The sequence below is a fragment of the Topomyia yanbarensis genome, chromosome 3 (assembly GCF_030247195.1).
Source record: "Topomyia yanbarensis strain Yona2022 chromosome 3, ASM3024719v1, whole genome shotgun sequence".
Lineage (NCBI taxonomy): Eukaryota > Metazoa > Arthropoda > Insecta > Diptera > Culicidae > Topomyia > Topomyia yanbarensis.
In genome coordinates this window covers 403,641,565-403,668,554 of record NC_080672.1, presented here as the reverse complement: position 1 = coordinate 403,668,554, position 26,990 = coordinate 403,641,565, and the positions used below count along the sequence as shown (strand labels likewise).

General features: G+C 40.0%; 1 protein-coding gene across 1 annotated transcript in view; it reads right to left on the bottom strand.

Moving 5' to 3' along the window:
* Positions 1 to 18,614, bottom strand: part of LOC131690743 (uncharacterized) — a 135,294-nt gene extending 116,680 nt beyond the window's left edge. Inside the window, exon 1 of the mRNA XM_058976708.1 lies at positions 18,048 to 18,614. The gene's annotated coding sequence lies outside the window, so the exon portion shown is untranslated. The remainder of the gene's footprint in view (positions 1 to 18,047) is intronic.
* Between the last annotated feature and the right edge of the window lie 8,376 nt (positions 18,615 to 26,990).

Genomic DNA, 26,990 nt, shown 5'->3' with positions numbered 1-26,990 from the left:
AAATGGTTTGGAACCACCTTTGCGCATAAAAGACACAAAACCTATAACTAAACTATTTATGGAGATGCGTTTCGTGTTCGAAAACAAAATTTGTGCTTCTGATTGAGTTGGTATGAAAGCTGTAAAATGTTCGTATTTAAGCGCAACGAAAACTCGGTTCGAGTGTTCCAATTATTGCCTTACCTTTTAAACCAACGCGTTGAACAAAGATGGGAAAAGCTGCTCTAACCAGCGGCTACAAATTAGTAGGGTGATAATACAAACAAGACAAAAATAGGCTTTTTACCCTAGCGTTGAAAGTAGATAATCAGGATAGTATACAATTTTCGACTATGTATAATTTTAAATATCGCTGTCGATAATTATCTCATTTTAAAAATGTATTGCCCATTGGAAATTTATCCGCATAAACTTTCCACTACAAATAAACACAAACAACTTTTTTTTTAAACTTCATTGTCCATATCTTGGAAACTAACCAGCCAAAACAATCTATAATAGAGATAGAAACGAAACTATTTGATAACAACATTTTTTAAAAAATTTATTGAGAAAGAACACTAGAATAGAATCGAATATTATGCACCAATTTTACTTGGAAGCGATGTCATGTTGTATTAGATATCAAAATTAAAATATTTCTAGAGAAAATTTTCAATAGGATGTAACATCGAGAGCCTCTCTTTGTTTACTTTCTTACGACGTCATTACAACACTTTGCACTAATTTTCCAGTACATATCGAAAGCCGACGGTTTTTACTAGAATATTATGCAAAGAGTAGAGTAGTAAATATTGAAATGGCCGAGTAATGAACAGATGAAAAAGTTACTTATGTCCTACACACCAAAAAATAATGAAAATTAAACGACATGTAAATCAATACGAATGTACACATACAACAATTGAATCTAAAATTCGATTGAAAATTACGTTAACATCAATTGGAGCATCAAACAGCATACAATTTTACACTTTCATTCGTGTAATATTACATGTCAATCATTTTACAACAGTATTCGAGTAAAAATACATTGAAGTGCATGTGTTTTCTGTTTAAAGAAACTGTAATTTTCAACCCACGTGTAAAATTATAATAAAATTCGTTGAAGAAAGCGCGACAAGTCGTGTGTATTTGTGGTGGAGCTTAATTTTACATTTATATTCATGCTCCAAATATGTTTTTTTTTTTTTTTTTTTCGAGAGTTGTCCTACTGGAGCTGTAGAGCTAGGTTCTCGGAAGGGCTCCCCGTCAGAATCACATACTACAATTTGCAGACGAGACAGGCAATGTCGCCCAATAAAACACTGCAATAGGCCAATTGTAGCGGGCCGTGATTCTGAATGTGATATTCTTTGTACGGTTCAGGCATGTGCGGGCGTAGGGACTCGGAATCGCGTGTATCATCGCGAAGGGCTCGAATATTTGTACGTTAATGTGCTCGATCGCGTGTGCGTTTGTATGTCGCGTGTGCTAACGTGTAACTTCGCGTGCATAAATTCTATTTCATAACCGTGTGCCTTTCGCAAATTCGCGTGTGTTCTAGAATGATCGCGCGCGGACCGTGAATCTGATACTTAATTTTTTGTGTACGGTTCAGATTCCAGAAGGAAGTGGGTTCTTCCATATCATTAGAGATCCCAATCATGTCGTCGTAGAACGCGTGGTCTAGTGGATATGAGCTTTATTTTTTTTTGATTGGTCCAACTGAATGTATGGACCTAAATTGCTAGAATAAAGGTTAAAGATTTCCGGACGTGACCGATTCATGATCGCGCATTTGCGGGTTGGCGTTTGAGATCGCGTTTGTAACTTCGTAAGTACTAAAACGTTCACACAATTGCCGCAGTGTTATCAAGTTTACGCGATCGCAGGCATAGGTGTGCGTAGATGATCGCGAAGGGCTTAAGCGTTCGTATGTTGACGTGTTTGTCCCGTGTGCTCGCGTGTATGTGACTTCGCGTGTATAAATTCGATTTTGAAACCCTGCGGCGATTTATATATTCGCGGACCGTCATTCTGATCTTTAGTTTTCGGTGTACGGATCACATTCTGACAGGGAGAGAGTTACCCCATATCACTAGAGTTTCCGGTCATGTCGCCATGGAACGTTTTGTCTAGTGGATATGGTAGTTATTTTTCAATTTTATTATTTTTTTAATAATTAACAAGGACCTAGATTGTTTGTACCGAGGATAGATACTTCCGGACGATCCCGATTCATGATGGCGCGAGCGCGGGAGTTTGTAGGTTGACACTTGAGATCGTGTTGGTAAGTTTATGAGTGCTGAGATTTTCACCTTATCACCGGGGTGTAATCATGTTTGCGAGTTCGTAGGCTGCTTGGAAAATCGCGAGGGGCTCTAACGTTTGTGCGCTGACGTGATTTTGTAACGTGTGTTCTTGAATGGTTGCGCGAACCGTGAGTCTGATATTAAATTTTCAGTGCGCGGTTTGAATTCTGGCAGAGAGTGGGATCGTTTATATCGATAGGGTTCCCGGTCATGTCGCCATGAGACGTGTTGTCTAATAGGTATGGGCGTATTTTCTTAATTGGTCCAGCTGAAGGCATGGACCTAGGCTTCTAGGATCAAGGATAGACTTTCGGACGTGACCGATTCGTAATCGCGTGCACGATGGCATTTTTGTAGGTTCCCGCTGAGACCGCGTTTGAGAATGTGTGAGTGTTAAGACGTTCACTATCACCATCGTTGTTGATTCAGCTGAAGGCGGGTGTAGAATGGCAGTATAGGACTCGAAAAGAAGAAATAAAAGACAATATATGAGAGACGTAATAGATTAGATAGGTACAAGATACAGCTGAAGTTATGATCATCACATGAGACATACATTAGTACTTCAAACACTACTAATACTTGAATAGCCAATCACCACACATAGCACATCCTTTCTCAATTATCTATTTGTTACTGGTTGATTGTTGGTTATGAGCTGGTGAATAGAGGAAAGGTATAGAACAGACAAAAGGCTCATATCAGCCCTCCCGGCCTCCCCGACACACCACTATCGAGGCGTATTGTAATCAACATCTTGAAGCGGGCTTCTTATATAAATCAAATCCTCAGTAGTCATAATGTTTGGTGGAATATTAACATGAGAACTAATTAACCTCTAGTAGTAGAACTTGGTGCAAATAAAAACTAAAAAGAGCGAAGGTCCTTATATTTGAATATATTGTGGCTTGATGATGTTTACAATACCGTCAATCCCATCAACCTGCGAGAGGGATTTATATTCATGCTCCAAATATGTGCATGAAAATAATCTTAAAATTACAAAATATTTTTATCTGTGTATTCTAAATTTTCTCTAGATTTATCTTCTATTATGGTGTTATTAAGTTTGACGAATAGGATTGATTTTAAATTTTCCGAGCTGAGGTTTATCTGATCGTTAGTTAGTATTTTCCCAAGGCCACTGAATCCTTGCTCAATTGAAACCTGTGTACAAGAAGTGCTCAAGCCTCAAGGTCGTTTGGCACAGTAGAGTCAAGTCTGGGTCCTCCAGTTTCTTGGATTCCCACCACATGATGATATCCGTATTCCACGAAGCACTGATCTACACCACGAAAATTATACTTATATCCGCATCCTACGCAGCAGACAAAATCCCATTAAAACAAGAGAGGGAAACAATCACTCTCGCGCTCCACACTCTCAGCATTTTTGAAGAGGAATTCCAACCCATCTTCAATCAGTTTTGCGCTCTCGCCTTTCCTGTGTGATGCACATAACATCCTCTAATCATTGAACAAGTCATCACCTCTGATGATGAGTTTGCTTGTTGAGTGGGAGAAGAGTTTTTTTTCTGCTATTGGCGAGGTGTGTGAAGTCCTCCTCAGAATGTTGATACCTCACCTCATTTTAGCATCATGAGTGATGCTCCAGCAAGCCTGGCGTGGGTAACGATACTATACTCTTTGTGCAATGGATAAATATCAATTCGGTAGAAGGGTTTCGCCTAATGATAGCTACAACAGAGCAATTTTTAAGTTTAGCTCTGGGCGAGACTAGAAGAGAGATGGAAGAACATCAAGCGAACAACCCGAACTGAGGTCTAAAAACAGTCAGACCCATGTAAACGTAAACGTAAAAATCCGTTTAACACTCAAAATCTATTATGTTATCTTTCTTCCCAAGGAGTAGGAAAACAAGTTTTCCTACACAAAGGAGAAAATTGTGTAAAAGCATTTTAGCGCGAGAACCTTTATTTACACTAGTTACTGAATTTTCGTTTCGAATTTGTCTTATCAGAATCCAACACGAACTTAAAGGCGATGATCAGCTGTTTTCGTCCGCGTCCTTTATCACTTATTTTTATAAAATGATTTATCAGCTATCTTTGAAAATGGACCACCTCGTTTATGCAGCAATTTTTTTCCGATCTTATTTTAATTCAAATAATTAAGCAGTCTTCATTTCGTTATATTCTGTATAGCACATATTTTGTCGTATGTGTGTAATGTTCTTTGATTTGATGGCGTCGTAAGGGAACACGTATCCGCCGGTTGATGCCAATCGAGCTGACAATTGCTCAGTCTGACAAACTAATTTATGTGTTTGTTGAGTGTCTATCTGACCAACTAGAAAACTAAACTACTGTGTATTCAATGTGCGTGGGAAATACGCATGGTCTTGTCTGAGTGAATGATGACTTTTGAATTATGTATGAGGGTTGAGAATTAACAAATTCGCAAGAAGAATTCAAAACCAGTACCAATTTTCGGCAGTCCTATCAGCACGAGGAACAAATGTTTTATTGTCATGTTCATTGGTTTACTTTTAGTCCATTAAATCAGCAATAAATTATATTGTTCTTATTGTATTAAGTACTTGCATATGCTTTAGAGTAGTACATGTACTATATTACTGTCACGTTAACCATATTTCTTCATGAGTATAAAAATTTTGTAGCTTAATTATTGACGCAAAAGGTGACAAGATAGTTTCTTTTCGTTCTTATTGTTTTCAATCTTGTTCTAGTAATTAGCGAAAAACGCGCATGGTTAGATCATATCATCGGTTGTATATCCTACATAAAAAGTTAGTCGTTTCAGGTATTTCGATAGGCCCTATTTTATACCATTTAAAATGTGCCTTAGATAGCATAACAACACAGACGTATAATTATAACACAAGAACCAATCGTCCGTGGAGAACGAAGCCAATACACGATTGTCAATAATAATAATACCAAAATTTATGCACGATAAATAATGCGTGTATTACGAAACCTTTAATTACATAGATATATCGACAAATGTCTCGAGACAATAAAAGTAATCGCTTTTCATTATATTGTATTGTTTTTGGAATGCCGTGTTTCGCCTGAATAATAATAAAAGAAAACGAACACCTTCTGTTTGATTCAATATGCAACACTCCCAACTGTCGGCTGTCCGGAGTTGAAGCTGCTTTTTTACAAAACCGAGCATTTGAAAATTAATTCAATAAACGATAAATCTATCATAAATTTTCAGCAGCCGGCTGTCCAGAGCAATAAACACATGATAACACTTGTGAGAGTTGCGTAGATCGTATAATTCATCAAGGTGAATCCAGATTTGTGCAACTCTTTACCCCATCCTACTAACAAAAACTCCTTCCCGTGGCAAACGTGGAGATGTAGAAGCATACACGATCGCCATAGCAACGTTTGTTACACTAACATTCCGTTCCTTCCCCGATGACTGTAATGACGTGGCCAGCGCCATTATTGGAATTTGAAAGTATAGAACTCCCGAAGTGTGCACAGTGAGGATTGAAAGCTACTCCCAGGCCCTATTCGTTGATACTGTTCTAGTCAATTACGGAGTAGCAACTACGAATTGTACGGTCATCATGCTCATGCTCAGAATCCAACACGAACTTAAAGTTGGACTAGGCTAAAAGCGGATATTTATTTATTTTTATTTTTACATTAAAAATCCCCGGTTCTTATGTAATGCACGAGGTTAATAGCCGACTTTTACACTGTCATACAATTAAAAAAAAGCTTTACGAAGTTTTGTCTAGCCTTCCTACTTTTATTTTTCGTTTCTTATTTCAAAAATTAAGAATGCAAATGTAGCTGAAAGAGGAAATGTTCAAAACTAAAAAATGTAGAGGACGAAAATAATAATAAATCCTTGCTTCACGACCTCTACGTTGGTTTCATCCGAAAAAAAATAACGTTATCAATCTTTGAGTGAACTATTTATCAATCTTTGAGTATACTATTTATTGAGATAAATTCTGCCTCAATCCAATAACAGATTGCTAAAAACCAGCGGCAGCTGACACTTTCTCAACTCTTCTTTTCTGATATCGTTAAACCAACTGACAGAACCAGTAAATTCCCGATTCCATTCAGCCTATCCATCCAGCCGTGCTACCATATTTTTTCTAACCCTCAAGTGTCACTTAACATGTAAATAAGCAATCTGTCGCCCTTCATCCATACTATTTGCTTTTGTCGTCTCTTTCCCGTGTCGTCGGCAACCAACCGAAACCCGATAGCCTGAACGTGGTCCGGCGTGGCGTCCAAAGTCTCGAACTAATTCCTCCGCCGCTTGCAAGAAGAAGAAGAGGGATGAGTGTCCTTGGGTATGAGATGCGCACCACAAACGATGCATCGTTATATGAACACAGCTTCCCGCATTCCGTACACACTACTAAAGCATCGCAAACGCTAGCGCGTTCTAGTCACAAAATAGATTGCTGGTGCTGTGAATCGTGAAAATAATCCTTCCACTCCACGGTGGCCATTGTCTGCGGTTTTCATCTTGTCAAGTGCCGGGGTTTGCTTGTTGTCGTCGGTAGCTTGTTATAACTGGGGTAAGCATTGGAATAATTTGTGAGATGAGACTTTGCTGTTTCCCGCTTGGCTCGCTCCGTAGTCCTTGAGGAATTGGCGCGCGCTTCCAGAGACACTGTCTTTTTGTGTGGTTTTGTTTTGCATCGTTTTGGAACAAGAAACTGCTGCTTGCAGAAACAAGTGCTCGGGCGGTTAACCGTCTTCATGTTTCAAGGAAAATTGATGGCAGCTGTTCTTGCGGTAAAATCTCACTAAAAAGTGCTATGGTATGTGTGTGTATTTGTATGCACACGGCTGCATAATTTGTCGACCGCACAGGTTTCACCGCATTCTTCATAATTCGGCTTCTGTAACAAGCTGGCAAGGAGAGAAATGCAAGTTATTGCCCTTTGGTTTTATATTTAGCATTTTACGAGTTTATGTCACATAACTTTGGTGTAACGAATGTTGGAAAATATGATGCTTTAAAATTATACGGTATGCCATTAGCAATATGGTGACATTATCCGCGTATTACCGAAGGAGACATAGGATAATGGGCTTATTTTGTCCATGTTTCAATTATCACCCTACCCTATCTGTTATCTTTGTTCAACGCATTGGGTCAAATGTTAAGGCGACAATTGGGGCACTCGATTCGAGTTTTCGTTGCACTCAAACATTTCACTGTTTTCAAGGCATTTGTGTTAATATATTTATTCTGAATATTGAAGCCAAGCTGTTGATGCCAATTTATGCGCATTCCATATATTATAGGCACTTTACCCTAGTTTTGTTCATCGTTGGAATTCCTCAGCGTGCTATTCAGTGTGGAATTCATCACCATGTTTTTCTTATGGAATCAATTTGACGTTGCGAAATTGTACTGTAATTGTGTGTAAAAATATGGTTCAAAACAAAAATAGAAACATGATCCTTATTAGAACAATCTTTTATCTATTATTATACTTATTTACCCTTGCAGTTGTCCATTGAAGCACGTTGAACTTGGGTAATACACATTCTCGGCGCACTTTCGGCTTTACCAATGAACGTACCATTTAAATTCGTCGTATCAACTCGAAAGGCCACTTCCCAATGAAATTTTAGAGAAAAGATAAAAGAGGATTTGAACGTAAAACACAAAGGAATTACGACACATACTAAACGGTATTCCAAACAGCCAATGTGAGTATGTAGCTTGAGATACAACAACGGTTTTGTCCACTTGTAGAACACATCTCCTAATAATGTTGATTAACCTACCTGTAGTCTGCATCAAACAGGAAAATCCCATAAAATTAACTTCTAAACCCAGCTACCAGTTGCAGATTGTCTTAAATGCCGCCATCCATGTCGGATGTCTGGTGCTAACGGAACCGTGACACTCATTGTCGGCAGCAGTAGTCCGTGTCCCCAAAGGTCAGAACCAGATGGAGATACTGACATTCAATGTCAGTGTAAAGAATGCTACTCAACCGAACCGGACAGGGGCAAAACAATATGCAGTGAGAAAATACTGCAATAACATTATCGATTTTACTGCCATCCACTATTAGCCGCTGATGCGCTGGTAGGTGCTTTGCTTGTCACGTGTTACCACCACCGCATTTCGGATACGATAAGATATTATTAACTATATAATTATAATAAACTACCCGAACAGGTTTATGAAAAATCAGATAAGGGTAAATAAATAAAAGGAATTACTTTGCTGATTTAATGTCAGGTTTTTGAAGTAGAAAACTTTTATCATTTAAATACAAGGGTTCCGTTTAAAAATTTCGGTGAACTTAGTTGTCAAGCTCAAGATAATAGACGTTGTATTGAACAAAAGAACTAGATTTTTAAACTGCATGATGGGAAATATTCACAAGTGCTACTATGAATAACGAAAAACTGAATTCGGTGCTGTAAATATCTGCGCCTTGATTGGTCGTCTACTGTTCGACCGGCGAGCGAGAATTTTATCACATTGTTAGCACCGCCCCATTGTATTACTATGAACGATTATTAGACATGAAAGAAAACTGCCTGTATGTAAAATTCTCATTTCGTGTTTTGTGGCCGTTATGCAACACGTCAAGACCAGCTTGAAATAACTTGTGCTGTTTATCGCACTACCAAAAACTTGATCTTGTTCAGTGCCTCCAATGAATACAATGTATAGAGTTAAATTTTAGTCACTGGGTTAGATTTTTTGATTTGTTCCGACGCCCCAAGGTACGTGTCGCATATACCAAACGACTCAGCTCAACGAATTGGGACAATGTCTGTGTGTCTGTATGTATATACACTAAAGTCATGTAGTTATCTCAGCAATGGCTGATCCGATCTTAACGAAACTAGTTACAAACAAAGGCCTAAAGTGACAATTTACGCTATTATTGTGTTTTAGGCCATGTAGTTTAGCTTCTGATATATGGGTGATTTTATCCAAACACAAGGACATTAAAACATATAATTTTCAAACAAAATATTTACGCCACGCGACATGCATATGATTAAAAAGCATCCAAATACTTTATAGAAAACCAAAGACTGTCAAAATCCATCCACAAAAGGTAGAGATATTAGACAGGTAATATTTTCATTTCTCGCTTACCATTCCCCAACGCTACATAAAACACCCGCTGTTTTACTTGAATTTAGTGGCAAAACTAAATTGATTTTAAATATCGTAGTATGAAAACACATCTACGTAATTGAAAGACTTTAAAGATTAATCTCACATTTTATCAAAGTTGTGGTATTTACCCCTTGCATTAGGCGTTGTGTTCAACCGCGAGTTTCATGTTTGATGGCATATCAATACGCAGATCATCATGTAATCCACCTAGTAGTGAGGGAATAGCTTTCGCATCTTTTTTGTAGGAGACAAACCACTGCGACCAGCGAAGCCTGGAAAGCACTCACCGTATTTCCTGGGGAAAATACGGGAATATCTGAGTGCTTTATCTGAAAAATCTTACCAGATTACCTTAGTTTGGGTCCCGTCACATTGTTCTATTGCGGGCAATGAGAGGGCGGACTCTTTAGCCAAGGTGGCCGCATTAGAAGGCGACACTTACGAAAGACCAATTTGCTTCAATGAATTTTTCAGTATCTCTCGTCAGAGGACGCTCGATAGTTGGCAAACTTCCTGAAGCAATGGGCATCTGGGACGATGGCTACATTCCATTATCCCGAAGGTATCAACGAATGCTTGGTTTAAGGGCTTGGATGCGAACCGGGATTTTATTCGTACGATGTCAAGGCTCATGTCCAACCATTACACATTTGATGCGCATCTCCGTCGTATAGGGCGTGCTGAAAGTAATCATTGTGTTTGTGAAAACGGCTATTACGACATCGAGCATGTTGTTTGGCTGTGCGCAGAGTACTTTGTTGCCAGGTCCCAACTAATAAATTCCCTTTGGGCTCGAGGTAGATCACCCTATGTGCCAGTCCGGGACGTCCTGGCAAGCTATGACCATCCCTATATTTTTCTTATCTATATCATTTTGAAGAAAACTAGTGATGTCCAAGTTTAATACATTTTCCCCTCTCTCATTCACAGTAGAACCTCACCAACCTATCCCTGTATCGATGCGTACCTTTCTTGATAACCGTCTATCCAGAACATCATGACATACCTCACAACGTATTTAAGATAAAAAATTAAAAAAGCTTGAAGTGACAATTTAACGTTAATAATGTATTTTAGGTCATGTTGTTTAGCTTCTGAGATATAGGTGATTTTATCACCTATATCACCTTTGTCATATAATTCATATTCATATTATACTTGTGACATCACCGAGAGCAAATCTGACAATTTAACTCCTCTTACACACTTTAGGTTGTGCTGATCCTAGAACAAAATGTTTGGTTGCATATAACACAATATAATACTATAGATTGTAAGTAGGGGTTTGCCCACTACTCGGGTTCTTGTTTGCCCGGCGAACCCTTCTTTTCAGGGCGGCCTAGGTGCTTCTACCAAGACTTTCGGATTTCGTAACACAACAAGAAAAAGTAAACAAATAAATTATAAAATTTACCGACTTTTATTCCCGCTACTCTCTCAACTGCTGCTGCTGCTGGTGATCTGCTACTGCTGGCGGAAAGGCGGGCGGCTTCTTCCGACCGGCCGGGACAGCAACGGCCGAGTTCTCCCTATTTACGTTGGCTGCTCCGGCAGCGGTCCTTTACAATTAGCCAGGGAGGTGAGCTTTGCTCCTTTGTTGGAACCTCCCTAGCGACGGTGGTGACGAATCACCGGATTCTTTGCTCCCCGCAAAGAATCCCGGAAGACACCGCAGTGTTCTTCTCAGGGGGAGCCGCTGTCCACCCTGCTTCGCTCTCCTTGGCTATTAGCTGGGAAGGAGAGCAAGGCTCGTTCGGCTTATCCTTCCCAGCGAGGGCGGAATGGTGCGTCTGGATCCTTTACGGTTAGCCGGGGAAGCGAAAGCTCCTTGATAATTAGCTTCCCCCGACGGCGATCCAGCACCACACTTTCTTTAGCACCCGGACCACGGGCCGGCACTTTCGACGGGAATCTACCGTCGCATGCGCGCACTAAACTATTTAACAGTGGCGGGAAACTGTCCCGAAAAAAACCACAGCAATTTCCTGGACGTCTGATTGTAGCCGTGGTCCGTCACTTTCTCCCTATCTCGATCGCCGCCTTTTTCACTCCACCAAACAACCACCAAAAAACACACCGCCGCATAGCTGTCATTGCCATGGTACAGCATAGTTAGCAATCACTTTTACAGCGAGAGGAGAGCGGAGACCTACCTAAACCCTATGTTTCTTATATACAAATGTTCAACAAAAAGTACTACACCTATCTGCACAAACAAAACCGTTCACAAACGAGAAAATGAACAAAAATTTACAACTTTAGTGTGAACGGTACAAAACAGCGGTGAGCATAAATTTTCGTAAACAATACACTCTACGGAGAGAGTACGCACGAAAGGGTATATTTCCACCCAGTGCTCAATTGTTACCCTCACGGGTTACAAGATGCACTATGCTATATTTCTCTTTAATGGAGAAAGCATTTTGATAAAACCTATTTTTTCCATTAGAGAGAAAATTGTTTAAAATCATCTTTGCGCGTGAAGAATACAAAAACTATAACTAAATTAGTTATGGAATTTGCGTTTCGTTTTTGTCTCATCAGAATCCGACACTTACTTAGTGGCAGGACGATTGACGCTAGCTCCAAAAAACGGAGACACAATTTGTGCTACTAAGCATACCCTTAGTCAAGCATCTATGTCCCACAAGAAAATGCTAAAATATGTTATTAACAATTCTATAAAACTACTTAACCCATTCATGTCCATGTTGTTTGTGGACAACAACGTTTTGACACAGCTATAACTTTTGATTGAGGCAAGATTTTTTTCCGAGAGTTGTCCTACTGGAGCTGTAGAGCTAGGTTCTCGGAAGGGCTCCCCGTCAGAATCACATACTACAATTTGCAGACGAGACAGGCAATGTCGCCCACTAAAACACGGCTTTAGGCCAATTGTAGCGGGCCGTGATTCTGAATGTGTTATTCATTGTACGGTTCAGGTATGTGCGGGCGTAGGGACTCGCGATCGTGTGTATCATCGCGAAGAGTTCGAGCATTGGTACGTTAACGTGTTCGATCGCGTGTGCGTTTGTATGTCGCGTGTGCTAACGTGTATGTAACTTCGCGTGTATGAATTCTATTTTATAACTGTGTGCGTTTCGCATATTTCCGTGTGTTCTTGGATAATCGCGCGCGGACCGTGAATCTAATACTTTATTTTTTGGTGCACTGCTAAGATGCTAAAAGAGTATGAGATCTTCCATATCACTAGAGTGCCCGGTGATGCCGCCATGGAACGTGTTGTCTAGTGGATATGTGCTTTATTTTTTTTTGATTGGTCCTACTGAATGTATGGACCTAATTTATTAGGACAGAGCGTAATGGTTTCCGGACGTGACCGATTCATGAGCGCGCGAAAACGGACGTTTGTAGGTTCGTGTTTGAGACAGCGTTTGAAACTTCGTGAGTGCTAAATCGTTCTCCTTATTACCGGGGTGTTATTAAGTTTGCGCGATCGCGAACGTGTGCGTTGTTAATCGCGAAGGGCTTAAGCGTTCGTACGTTAACGTGTTTGTCACGTGTGCTCGCGTTCATGTGACTTCGTGTGTACAAGACTGGATTTTGTAACCGTGTGGCATTTCCTATATACGCGTGCGTTCTTGGATGGTCACGCGGACCTTCATTCTGATAGTTTTTGGTGCACAATTCACATTCAGACAGGAAGTGAGTTATCCCATATCACTGGAGTCCTCGGTCATGTCGCCATGTAACGTGGTGTCCAGTGGATAGGAGAGCTTTCTTTTTTCTAATTGATTCAATTGAAGGCATGGACCTAGTCTGCTGATATCATGGATAGAAACATCCGGAAGTGGCCGATTCATGATCGTGCGAGTGCGGAAAAAAGGTTCACGCTTGAGACCGCGTTTGAAAATTTATAGGAGCTGAGACATTCACTTTATCACCGAGATGTTATCATGTTTACGAGATCGCGGGTGTAGGTGCCGAAGATGGTCGCGAAGGGCCCAAGCATTTGTATATTAACGTGATTGTCATGTGTGTGTGACTTCGCATGTATAATTTTGATTTTATAATGATGTAGCGTGTATTCTTGTTTGATCGCGCGCGAACTGTGAATCTGATGCTTAATTTTTAGTCTATGGTACAGATGATAGTCCGTTTCCCTATGGGGAAACTTGAGTTCCAGGTCATGTCACCATGGAACGTGTTTTTAGTGAATATGAGCGACACTTTTTTTATTGGTTCAACTGAAGGCATTAGTACAGACTGGTAAAACTTTCGGATGTGACCGTTTCATGATCGCGCGAGTGGTGGGTTAGTGTTTGAGACCGCGTTTGGAAGTCTAAAGATGCCATGTTTACTTAACTACCGGGGTGTTTTCATGTAGGCAAAATCGCGGGCGTAAGTATATGTGGATTATAGCAATTGCATGGTCGCGTTTGTGGCCAGGTTTGTGTTATCGCGAATGCCACGAGCGTTTGTACCTATATGAGTATAGATAGCGTATAGTAGAGATATACTAATAAAAGGAATCATAACATGCCGAATAAAGAAAAAAATGCAAAGAGCTTGACTAGAAGTGTATAAATTGAACACCACTATTTTGGTATACATAAATAATGGAAAAGCAAACTAATATATGTGCAAAAGAAACACACTAATGAAGTAGAATAGAAACACATATGTAACATGCAATCAAACTCGTCTAAATGCAGCAAATGTTGTATATTTATCATTAACGACAATTGCATGCTGCTAGACTTTCATCATGCTATGCTGGCCGGGAATGGATGACTCGCGTGCGTCGGTAAATTTATTTTACCCTAATTTATCCAACCCGATTTTCCGAATGAATAGAACCAAATGCTCAGATTGATCACCAGAAGTATTAGCAACTATTCTATCATATACGCCAGTTCTGCATCCATTCCCTGATCCGACTGTCACAAATACTTAGACGAATACATACATAGATAGACATACGACTAGCACATAACAGTTGTAAACTAGTACGAAAAACTACGATTATCACAAAGCTACAACTAATAGGTTTCTACTTATTCTACTTTATTAAATTAATTTAATTATTAAATTAATTTAATTAGTATATGCATGATGACGAAGTCGACCGATAAATGAACACACAATGACTCCCTCCGTGAGCCCCGTCCACGAATACCACCAATAGAACATTATTTGCAAACATGGCACAATGCAAAAGTCAATCTACGTCGATCCGCCAGTCGGCCACCACACCGCGCATAGATCAGTGGTTTAGCGTTGGTATGCGCAGGTTCAGAGTATGAAGAAACGTATAACATAAAAACCTATTTTAATCCACCTAGCGGTGCAAGAATGCCTTTCTCAATCATGAATCACGAGAATGTGTGCGTTGTTTATATTCATTAAAAGCTTTTAAATGCATATATTACATTTTATTATTGTACATCACATGACAACTATATACAGGAAAATAAATCATCATTCGAGTTCTAAAATTTTGAAAAAGAAAAAACAGCCACGGTAATATTGAACTGAAAAAAGGTGCGAAATCGGCAAAGTCCCAAAAAGTCGATTTCTATAAAAAAAAAATTTTCGAGATAACATAAAATCTCGACGTTTCATGCATTTTAAAGATGTTTAGCATCAAAAATACGAATTCGATTTCTGAAATTTCATGGGGTCCCCCCTTTGAAAAACAATTTGAGTTCCGGCTTATATGGGAATTTCATGTGTGACCGGACTGTTCAGTCTATATTTCCGGAACCATACAAGCGATCCATGCGAAATTTTACAGACATCTGTGGGGATAATATCTATCAGCTATCATTTGGGACTAAGTTTGTGAAAATCGGCCCAACCATTTCCGAGAAACTGATATGAGTTTGCTAGTTATGAAAGATGGCCGCTTTTCCCGGGCACTTCCGGAACCGTCTATGGTGGTCAATGTAGTCAACGAAAGTTTGTTTGGCCGTCGGTGACCTAGAACTGCAAAGTTAAGTTATTTGAGAGGCATTTTAGCGAAATTTTTACCTTTTTTGCTTCCATCGGAGTATCGGTTTGAATCACAATTTGCTATGTGATCGCACGCCACAACCTGTAACTCCGGAATACCTTTCTATTGAGAAAGGCAAAAAGGCGCATAAGCCCTCTCGGTCTCCTCGATGCACCACTATCGAGGCGTAATGCAATACCCATCTTAAAGCAATTGATGCTTGATGATGTTTGCAATACCTCCAAACCCTAAACCATGGGGAGGGACCTTGGAAAAGGAGCTAATTTCTATCGAAAAATTTTCAATTTTTCGCAAAGTTGTCTATTTCAGTAGTCTACAAAATTAGAACCTCAGAAAGCGTTCAAGACTTCATAAAAGAGCTTAGGGCGAAAAAAGCTGTTTTAAGGGTTCTGTCACAAATAACGTCCTATATTTCAAAAACCATTTCAGCCACAATGTTGATGTCTTGATGAAAGTTTCTCTACAACTATGCTGAAGTGATTATTTTTCTACCTGAATTATTGAAGAAAATACATTTCGGTATTAATCATCGTCCCAATGAGATAGAAAGAAGGGGAACGAAATTTGACGAAATAAAGCAATCGCTAAAATCAATTGTAATGACACAATAAAAACCCCCTTTTTTGCACTTTGGCACCACTATGCGGTCGAGCATTAATCTCTCTCTAACTCTCTTTCACTTTCTTGCTCTCTTCATGGTCGTGGCAACGGCTCATACTTATCGTGCAATTCTTCTATTCTTTTTTAAGTTGTATCGTGAGATCTACGAATCTCCAATAGTTCAATGTCCAATTTGCAGTGTACGGCATAATTGTTTGGAAAACCATTTTTTTTGTATTATGCTCATTGTTTAAATAGTTTGTGTTTTTTCGTGTAGAGCAGAGATGTTTGTGGAGATAAATTTAATACTACACCTTACTTGACAAATAAACTATTTGTTACAGTGAGAAATTGTACAGCATGCTTGTATTATGAGAAACTATAACTAATTTATATTTAAACCCTTAAGATGTGGGATATTTCTTCGAAACGTTGGATATTGAATTTCCTGATAATTTATAAGGGCCCCTCAGCAAAGTTAAAGCACCAAGATGAACAAGAACGAAAGATGAAAAAAGAATAGAATCTTCAGATGCTGATAAATCAACCTTGGAGGGTATTCACAAATATTTCAGGACTTTCCAGTCCTTTTATTTGTTTTATTTGACTCATTTTTGAAATTTTACCAATCAAGATCGTTTTTTTTTCAGTTTATTATTTTTTAAAGTGGAGCGGTAGAACTTGATTCTCGGAAGGGATCCCTATTCAGAATCACTCACTACAATTGCAGACGGTACGGGATATGTCACCAACCAAAACACCGCTTATGGCCAATTGCCCGATATTCCAGGACCAAGGGTAGAGACTTCCAGACTTGACCGATCCATGGGCGAGCATGGGCTTTTGTAGGTTCGCGTTTAAGATCGCATTAATGCGTTTATAAGTGCTAAAATCTCACTTAATCAACGGGACGTGTTTGCGAGCCTAGATGTGCGAGTATGATCGCGAAGGAATCGGGCGATTGTATATTAACGTGTTTGATCGCGTGGCTGCTTGCATGTCGTGTGAGCTAGTGTGTATGTAACTTTGCGTGTACAAATTTGACTGTATAACTGCGTTGTCATTTGCATATTCGCGTGGATTCTGGAATGTGCGCCGTCTGATGATTAATTTTAATGTAGGGCTCAAATGTTAGACACATAACACGATATTCAAGCTGGTGTTAACGGAAGAAAGATTAAACTACTGTCAATCTTTTAGTTGATCCCAGACCCTTGACTAGAATATGTAGTCTCACGTTAAAAAACGCATTAAACGCTCTCCCCCAAGAACACCATTGCACATTGAGATCTAACATGTATTTTTGGCTTAGGTCCTAATTTATTTATCAGCAGAACGAAAACTTGTCAGTTACATAAACTTTGTATCAAGTCAAGGAAAAATGGACATTTTAATTATTACTTTTCAGAAAAGTTGGTGGGTCAGGGTGTAGACATATTGTTAAGTAGAAGATTCATTTAGTTAACACATGAAACATCTTGGTTTGATTTGCCACGCAATATGGGCTTCAATTTTAATAAATATGCAGGTAGTTTAAAGTTGTCAAGATAGAAAAAGTTTTCTAGACCTACAGCTAGTTATATTAGGGAATCTTTTTAATGGGAAAATAAACAACTTTTTCGGAACATAGAGTAGTCTCAAGTTTTAATAAAACTATCTCAAATTAATAACTCAGGAAGCTTTGTAAGTATTTCAAGGTTAAAAAAAAATGTTTGTGGGTGATATGGCTTGTAAAAATGGAAACATTTCTATAATTAAATTTATATTTATTATTCGCATCCCGTCCGTCCTATCTCCGCCTGAAAACTTGTTCAATACGAAGCCCTTCGGAAAATGTACATGCCACGGAGATACCATGTTCCAACTTGAAAACCTAGTGTCCGGCAGATGAAATAATTTGTGCTGCCACCATATAGCAACATTTCCCTGTTCCCCTTTCATCTTATCAGATTTTCTCCATTTTATTCTGGCTGCGAGCATTCGATGCAAAAACGCAGAAACACATAATGCAATAAAAATAGGGGTCGTAAAGTTTGCCTCACTTACCAGACTTTTTCTATCGCTCCCTTTTTCGTCTATTCCCTTTCCGTGTTATCCAGCTGCAGGGGGAAACTCCCAAATTCACTATTATTTTACGAACGCGATGTCAAATCGTAGCTCGTGTAAAATGGACACTTTTCTGTTTTATACTTTCGATTTCTTCTTATAAAACTTTGACCCGATACATTGAGAAACACTTATCAATTCACAAAACATATATTTTCACCTCTCACTTTATTATCTCATCTTAATTTTGTAATTAATTTTATTCGATAAAAAATTAATTCTCTGACCAACTTTCTTCCTGTTATTGCTGTAACAGTTTGCGAACCACAAGTGACAATCTAATCAAACTTATTTACAATTAATTCTTTTCACGTTTTTACACTTAAACAAACCAAATAACTATTGTTCTAAGGCCGCGTATACACTCCTTCAAAGAAAACATAAACTTCTCCACACAAAAAAAGTTTTCATCAATGAAAAAAAACGGTAAAGTTGACGAACGCGCTACAAACAATCCGCACAATCAAACTTCATCCAACGGTTTCTGAAAAGCAACTGTCGCAGCACGAAGGCAAACGAGCGCACGGAAAGTGACAGCCCACCGCCAGGAAAACGCGAGCGGCAAATTGAAAAGAAAAAAAACGATGATGGGAAAGCATGCTACGCGCTCTCGGCTCGGAAGCTTCGGACGCATCAGAGAGACAACGCGAGAGCGCGCCAGCAGATTAACGAAGAAGACGTGACAGGATGTGATAGCAAAACCAAAGAGAATAGGGAAAGAGACGAATAGTGTGAAGCCAAAAATACCTTATTGAGCAGACCAATCGTGCAATGTAAATAAACATTACTCATGCCTGAGTTGGAGGAGATAAGTATTGTAAATCTATCAAAAAAGAAATTTGAATTTTCGTCAGAATTTAGTGCAATCGTGATTGTAAGGTGCATTCTAGAGTCTATGTATGAGTAAAAACAAGCTTTAGAATTATTTCATCTCTTTGTTTCAAAATGCACATCGTTTGATAAACAAATCCAACGATCGACAAAAGGTTTGTTTTCAAAATATAATAGGAGTCATTTAAAGTGCTGCCTTTGGAAACGGTTGCCAAAATCTAGTGTTGAAATCATCGTAAAGGGAGTGTTGCCGTTTTGACTGATTTTCACTCTGCGTCTCTTTCACTATTCTCTTTGAGCAAAACATTTTTTGGCAGCTTCACTGTTTTTTCAGTGGGTTCCAACGAGGGGCTCGATCAGAATGATCCGCAGCACTTTACACGCAGAAAAAAATGTTGGTAAAAATAAAAGTTTTTCGCTGTTAACAAAAAATACCAATCCGGATAGAATTTCATAATGGCATTTACCCAACAAACAATTGAAAAATAATAAATATTATAGTTATTACTGTTTCAACATTGTTCGATGCAGAGTTCTGGCAGTAGATTTACGATCAAATTTAATGTAACAATATTTTACTGTTCAGTAAAAACTTATTCAATAAATTACTGTTTTCGAGAAAAAAAATGTGCGGAGAAAAATCGATTTTTTATCCAGTGAAGAAATTGGCCGTTAAACATACTGTAAATTAATGTAAAATTACTGTACTGTTACAGCGAAAATCATGGTTTTGTTACTGTACATTTCTATTCGGATATACTTACTCTTAGTTTGACAATAAACCTTTTATTTTGATTACTACTCTTCAATAGCTTAAGCTTCTGTTTTGATTATTATTTTGTATAAATTTAAGTTTTATTTTCAACCTAATTGTAGGCGTTGGTTGTTTTTTGTTTGCTAAAGCGGCCCTTACACATTAAATATTTTTGTCAATACGATATTGCTTCAATACGTCAATCCCATTTGAAATGTAAATCGTCAATATTTTAGTCAATACCGTCTAGTATTGACAAAAATAGTCAACGTGTAAGGCCCGCTTAGGAGCAAAACATTCTTACTGTTACCAATATTTTTTCTGTGTATAGGTCCAACACAATTTTTCTTAAAGTTAATCGAAATTATGTTATTCCGTAGTACAGCCACTTTTATTTGCTTTGGCTGACTCATTTCATTGCGCAATCGGGTGCAACGAAATAATGCTCTTTATTCACTAGGTAATGCTTTGTTCACATTACAGAGATAAAACATGTTATAATAATAGGCAACAAGAAAAACGTCATCAAGATAGCTTTAAAACACGGTTTAATTCGTAGTGTGAACGTAGTATAACGAACAAAGCACTTGCTCGCTTCACAGATACCTATTGGCTATTCTGCATTGAAAACGTTCACAGATAGCGCTAGAAGTGAAGTGTTGCTGATTTAATTTGGTCTGTTTGTTGAAAATTGCTTACGAAAACGAAGGAAAACTATCATTTTGTAAGATGATGAGCAAACAAAAATGTGAAATGTATCCCTGCCGAAGTGTCCAAAGTAAGAATTGTTCAAAAACATTTCTTAGTTTCATGCACGATGCCGATCGGTCAGCAGATACATTTTTGGATCTTGCCAATTTAACTGGTTCGGTGTAACGAATCTAACCGGATATATGCAATAGATTCGAATTTGTCGATCCCCGAAACTGACGGAGAAAGTAGTGCCGTGTTCTCGTATGCAGAATGATCGTGGCGAGACATCTGTTAAGAATTTCATAAAATTAAATTCTCGCATAGCTTACATGATCAGCTTTCACTTACAGAAAACATTAAAAATGAAATCGTTGATGCGAATTGATCCTGATATTGGCAAGGAAATTTTACGCGTTGTGTTTCCGCGATCTGGGTCCAATGATGACCTCGATAGCACAACCGACTTTTTAACAATAGGCTACATGGCTTTTTATTATAGTTAACAGTAAACGCCAGCCTAGAAAATAAAATAAAGAGTACCTGATGTACCAGGAGTTTCAAAAGAGCGACGGCAAAGAAGAGTAAATAGAGAAAAAAAATCAATCATACGACCAATTAACGATTGATTTCTTCACACGTAAAGCAAAACAATTTCGGCGTTTCTTAATTTCCTGTAACAATAAGTAACAACCCAACACAACCGGGTTTTAAAATTGCAGTTGTAGCTCTGCATTCTTTAAATTTGTCAATTGCAATCATTATGCCATGGAAAATTGAAGTACGTGAAGTGACATAAGCGATTTTTCTATTTCGCTCTTCATATTTAACAACAGCAACAATCTACTATTTTGCAATTGACAAGCGGTGGAGGCATTGTTGCTAGGACTTAGGTTGAAAATTTATTTCCCATGGTTGCCAGAATCACATTTTGCGCAATGTGTTCAATTTGGCTAAATGCTTGATTGTTCTATCGCATCTTATTTTGAAAATAATTTTCAGATCATATAAAACATTAGTGCATGTTCAGGAGCGTTTTATTTTGTATAGGAGTTTCAAAGTAGAACTGAAACTGAAACCTTCACATCTTCAGAGAGCGATTTGTTTTATAATTTCGAACAGTTTTGTTTTTATTGTAATTTAAAACTGTTATACGACGCCGTTCTATTTGTTACTGATTTTAAAACACGTTTAGAACTGTGTTTTAAATACATGGAAAGTATTCAGCACAGACAGTTACGACCAATTTCTTCACCTGGATGAAAACCGGTTTTCGTTGAAAACCTGTTTTCAGTTAATTGGCCACCAGCAAACTGAAAACTGGTTTTCAGCGAAATCCAGTGAAGAAATCGGTCGTTAGACCCGATAGACTGGGGAAAAATAAATTTGAATACAGTAATGCTGAAGGGAAAAAATAAATTTGAATACAGTAATGCGGTCGGCAATGACTGGGCAGTGCGTAAGCCTCTTGTACCTGAAAGCATAAAATAGACCCCACTTGCAATCCTTAGCTTCCTGCCCAGTAACTCCTAGCCTTGGCCTCCTCGTGGCGTCGAGACAGGTGGTTGGCGTAGGCCCTATAAGCCGCCCCTTAAAAAACCCACATAACGAACAATACAGAAGAGAATACGACCCAGAACAATCGGCAACGACCCAGGCGACGAATAAAGGATCACGATTGGAAACTCGGAACATGGAACTGCAGATCGCACGGCTTCGCAGGATGTGACATGGTTAATCAACGACGAGCTACACCCCCGCAACTTCGATATCGTGGCGCTGCAGGAACTTTGCTGGACGGGACAGAAGGTGTGGAAAAGCGGGCATCGAGCGACTTCCTTCTACCAGAGCTGTGGTACAACCAACGAGCTGGGAACCGGCTTCATAGTGCTGGGCAAGATGCGCCAACGTGTGATCGGGTGGCAGCCGATCAACGCAAGGATGTGCAAGTTGAGGATCAAAGGCCGTTTCTTCAACTACAGCATCATCAACGTGCACTGCCCACACGAAGGGAGACCCGGCGACAAGAAAGAAGCGTTCTACATGCAGCTGGAGCAGACATACGACGGTTGCCCTCTGCGAGACGTGAAAATTGTCATCGGCGACATGAACGCACAGGTAAGAAGGGAGGCAATGTACAGACCGGTGATCGGGCCTAACAGCCTGCATTCCGTATCAAATGACAACGGCCAACGATGTGTGAACTTCGCAGCCTCCCGTGGAATGGTAATCCGACGCACCTTCTTCCCTCGCAAAGATATCCACAAAGTCACCTGGAGATCACCGGACCAAGTAACAAAAAATCAAATCGACCACGTTCTAATCGACGGTAGATTCTTCTCGGACATCACAAACGTCCGCACTTATCGCAGTGCGAATATAGATTCGGACCACCACCTGGTTGCAGTATGCTTGCGCTCAAAACTTTCGACAGTGCATAGCTCTCGTCGAAGCCGAACGCCGCGGCTAAACATCGAGCGGCTACAAGATGGCAGAGTGGCTCAAGAATACGCGCAGCAGTTGGAAGTGGCACTACCAACGGAAGAGCAGCTAGGCGCAGTTGCCGTTGAAGATGGCTGGAGAGATATCCGATCCGCCATAGGTAGCACCGCAGCCACTGCACTAGGTACGATGGGCCCGGACCGAAGAAGCGACTGGTACGACGGCGAATGCGAGCAGTTAGTCGAAGAGAAGAATGCAGCATGGGCGAGAATGCTGCAACACCGCACGAGGGCGAACGAGGCGCGATATAAACAGGCACGGAACAGGCAGAACTCGGTTTTCCGGACCAAAAAGCGCCAGCAGGAAGACCGAGATCGCGAAGCGATGGAGCAGCTGTACCGCGCTAAAGGCACACGGAAATTCTACGAGAAGTTGAACTGCTCGCGCAGGGGCCACGTACCACAGGCCGACATGTGCAGAGATACAAACGGGAATCTTCTCACGGACCAGTGTGAGGTGATCCAGAGGTGGCGGCAGCACTACGAAGAACACCTGAACGGTGATGCAGCAGACGACGAGGATGGCACGGTAACGCACCTGGGAGCACGCGCGGAAGACATTACACTACCGGCTCCGGATCTCCAAGAAATCCAGGAGGAGATCAGCCGGCTCAAAAATAATAAAGCCGCTGGGGTTGACCAAATACCAAGCGAGCTACTAAAACACGGTGGCGAGCCACTGGCTAAAGCGCTGCACTGGGTGATTACCAAGATTTGGGAGGAGGAGATTTTACCGGAGGAGTGGATGGAAGGTGTCGTGTGTCCTATCTACAAAAAGGGCGACAAGCTGGATTGCTGTAATTACCGAGCAATCACCCTGCTGAACGCCGCCTACAAGGTACTCTCCCAAATACTATGCCGTCGACTATCACCAATTGCAAGAGAGTTCGGGGGGCAGTACTAGGCGGGTTTCATGAGCGAACGATCTACCACGGACCAGGTGTTCGCTCTTCGTCAAGTACTGCAGAAATGCCGCGAGTACAATGTGCCCACACATCATTTGTTCATCGACTTCAAAGCCGCATACGACACTATCGATCGAGATCAGCTATGGCAGATTATGCACGAGTACGGATTCCCGGACAAACTGACGCGATTAGTGAAGGCGACGATGGATCGGGTGATGTGCGTAGTACGTGTCTCAGGGACGCTCTCGAGTCCCTTCGAATCACGCAGAGGGTTACGGCAAGGTGATGGTCTCTCGTGTCTGTTATTCAACATCGCGCTGGAAGGTGTAATAAGAAGAGCAGGGATCGACACGAGTGGTACGATTTTCACAAAGTCCGTTCAGCTACTTGGCTTCGCCGATGACGTTGATATTATTGCACGAAACTTTGAGAAGATGGAGGAAGCCTACATCAGACTGAAAAGAGAAGCCAAGCGCGTCGGACTTGCCACACGTCGAAGACAAAGTACATGATAGGAAGAGGTTCACGAGAAGAGAATGAGAACCGCCCGCTTCGAGTTTGCATCGGTGGTGACGAAATCGAGGTGGTTGAAGAGTTCGTGTACTTGGGCTCACTGGTGACCGCCGACAATGATACCAGCAGAGAGATTCGTAGACGCATCGTGGCAGGAAATCGTGCTTACTTTGGTCTCCGCAAGACACTTCGGTCGAACAGAGTTCGCCGTCGTACGAAGTTGACCATCTACAAGACGCTGATTAGACCGGTAGTTCTCTACGGGCACGAGACCTGGACCATGCTCGTGGAGGACCAACGCGCACTTGGTGTCTTCGAACGGAAAGTGCTGCGTACCATCTACGGTGGAGTGCAGATGGAAGACGGCACATGGAGACGGCGAATGAACCATGAGTTGCATCAGCTGTTGGGGGAGCCGCCCATCTGTCATACCGCGAAAATCGGACGACTACGGTGGGCCGGGCACGTAGCCAGAATGTCGGACAATAGCCCGGTGAAAACGGTTCTCAATTGCAATCCGACCGGTACAAGAAGACGTGGCGCGCAGCGAGCACGATGGATCGACCAGGTGGAAGACGATTTGCGGACCCTTCGCAGACTGCGTGGCTGGCGACGCGCGGCCATGGACCGAGTGGAATGGAGGAATCTTTTGTATACGGCACAGGCCACTTCGGCCTTAATCTGTTAATAAATAAAAAAAAATGCTGAAGGCATGGGGAGACATGAATTTTAAACTGAATAGAACACCCACTGAAACTGCTGCTGAGGACAGCAAGTTCTAGTTTTAAAATTTTCAGTTTAATATTATAGAACTGTCAAAATTTTGAATCTAGAACTGAAACACTCCTGAACATGCCACACATGTCCTTGTCGCTTGAAAAGGGAGAAACGAACTCAGGTTAAATGCATCAAACTACCATCAACACCAAATAAAGGTGATGTGAATGGACCTGAACTATAATTCAGGTTATAGTCTAACCCGAGTTTTAATTCAATGGTTCATAACCTAGGTTCGAAACTCCCTTGAAACAAACTGTTTGACAGCCGTTGGGCTCGAACCGGAGTCAGCTCAAGGATATTCCGGACAAACCGTTACTGGTTAAACACAGTTCATAGCAGTTAATGAAAGAGAAAACTTTTCTTTTTTGTTTACTACAAACATCTGTGATTGGCGAGCAACGGTTTTTCACGAATTTCCTTTCAAAGAGAATTTGGACAGTTGGCTTTTAGCCGTAATCATATGTTTGTCGAGAATTATTATCGTTAAAAGAGTAAAAATGATTAAATTGAACAGAAATTGTGCGGCAAAGTAGAACATGTATCTGCTACACATTTGCCGTATATGTAGTTGATTATTTTTAACAAAAACAATACAGCAACCAAACCATATTTTATCATTTGTCAGAAAATGGCTCCATAAAACCTTACAAAACACCAATGACATGGAAAATGGTGCACTTCATCGATATAATGGATTCAAGATAAAAAATATTGTATGCATAAAATAAATTAACAAGCAGCCATTTTCATTCCACTCATTGAATGCTTACTAGAAGTATACCCGAATACAAATCTCGACAAACATACGATTACGGCCTAAAAGCCAACTGTCACAATCCACTTTGAATGGAAATTCCGGACAAACCGTTACATGCCAATCACAGATGTTGGTAGTAAACGAAAGAGAAAAGTTTTCTCTTTCATAAACTGTTGTGAACTGTGTTCAGCTAGTAACGGTTTGTCCGGAATTTCCATTAAAAGTGGATTTTGACAGTTGGCTTTTAGGCCGTAATCATATGTTTGTCGAGAAATGTACAGTAACAAAATCATGATTTTCACTGTGACGGTACAGTAATTTTACAATAATTTACAATAAATTCTAGTGTTATGCTACAATACAAAAACAATAAACTTTAACGTTTCCACAGCACATTTCGCGCATGTTTTTTGAAAAGGGCCAAGAAGCATATTGTCAAAATTCACTTTGAGAGGAAATTCTTAACAAGCAATTCATCGCCGATTATAAATCACAACAACAGACGAAAGATTAAACTTTTCTCTTTCATAAAATGTTAACATCCGTTCTCGGCGAACTACGGTTTGTCCGGAATTTTCTCTCAAAGTGAATTTTGACAGCATGCTTATTGGCCGTTTACAAAAAAAAACACGCGAGATTTCAATGTAAAATCGACTTTTACAGTAAAAAAGGGGGTGGTTGTGCATTTTAACATTAAAAAATCGATTTTATTTCATACATTTTTTTCTTTATAACAGTAAAATTTAATGTGATTTTACTGTATCAGTTTTTTGCTGAACAATAAAATTGATTGTTACATGAAATTTAATTGAAACTCTACTGCATCGAACAATGTTGAAACAGTAATAACTATAATATCTATTGTTTTATGATTCTTTGTAGGGTAAATGCTATTTTCAAAATTCGATTCGGATATGCTAGAAAATGCATAAAAATCACAGCAGAATAAAAGAGAAATAACATAAAATAAAAGGCATGCTAACTATGCATATTTTCATTTCTCAGTGTAGGTAGAAATAGGTTAGAAAGTTTTCAACCCTGTGTATGACAGTTGAAAATATTGAATCATCACCCCTCACAGACCGTATTTATTTGCACTGGGTTGCATTTACCGCTATGATAGCAGTGCTGCCAGCGCTTGCAGTTTCG